Genomic DNA, 966 nt, shown 5'->3' on the forward strand with positions numbered 1-966 from the left:
CAGTTCCAAAGGAACATGATAGAGGATCCAAACCAACATCTAAAGCAGTTCCTCTAGTTGTGAAACACTTTCAAATATCACGGGGTAACCAATGACGCTGTTCATCTTCGGTTATTCCCCTTTTCCTTATGTGACGATGTTGTTGATTGGTTGGATTCACTAAAACCAAGTTCTATAACCACGCGGGATGATTTAGCAGGAAAATTTGTACACAAAATTTTCTTGATAAGCATATCCATTAAGCTTTGACATGATATCGCTAATTTCAAGCAATTCGAAGGCGAGAATTTGTATGAAGCTTGGGGTCAATTTAAGTCACTGTTGAGAAAGTGTCCCCATCACAGAATGTAAGAATGGCTCAATATGCAAATACTTTATAATGGTTTAGACAATAATCTAAGGTCCGGATTGGATGGCGTATCCGGAGGAGCCTTGTTGAACCATAAATACAAATGAGCCTGTCAAATAATTGACTACATGGTTATGAATTCATATATGTGGCCCAACAATTAGTTTACCGACAATCTAAAACCATCAATGACGAAAGGTGGATGTATATAAAATAATTTTGGAGAATCTGAATCGTTTGAAAGTAGCATCGAAACCAACTATGTTAGAGCTAGCCCAAAGTTATGGGCCACATTCTGAGAACCAGTTGGATGAGGTGAATTACATGGGCAATAAGGGTGAAAACCCCTATTCAAACACGTATAACCCTGATTGGAAAGATCATTCGAACCTAAGGTAGGGAGGTAATCAATGAGGTGAAAACTTAATGCAAAACTATTTGAACCCTCCTTACCAACCTCCGCACATACAAAGATCTTAAGATAGATTCGTGGGGAATGACCATACTGTATGTGGTCAAGGACTAGATCGAATTAAGGGAGAAATACAAACAATGAAGACAGATATCCGACAAGTGTAGTCTGAGTGTACTTTAACCCATAACATATTAACTAATTT

The 966-nt window shown here is 38.0% G+C and overlaps 1 non-coding gene across 1 annotated transcript; it reads right to left on the reverse strand.

Moving 5' to 3' along the window:
• Nucleotides 1-240: 240 nt before the first annotated feature.
• Nucleotides 241-347, reverse strand: LOC121216369 (small nucleolar RNA R71). Its single transcript, XR_005912555.1, has one exon. It is a non-coding gene; the product is annotated as a small nucleolar RNA R71 (small nucleolar RNA).
• Between the last annotated feature and the right edge of the window lie 619 nt (nucleotides 348-966).

Source organism: Gossypium hirsutum, chromosome A02, assembly GCF_007990345.1.
Source record: "Gossypium hirsutum isolate 1008001.06 chromosome A02, Gossypium_hirsutum_v2.1, whole genome shotgun sequence".
In the NCBI taxonomy this organism is placed as follows: Eukaryota; Viridiplantae; Streptophyta; class Magnoliopsida; order Malvales; family Malvaceae; genus Gossypium; species Gossypium hirsutum.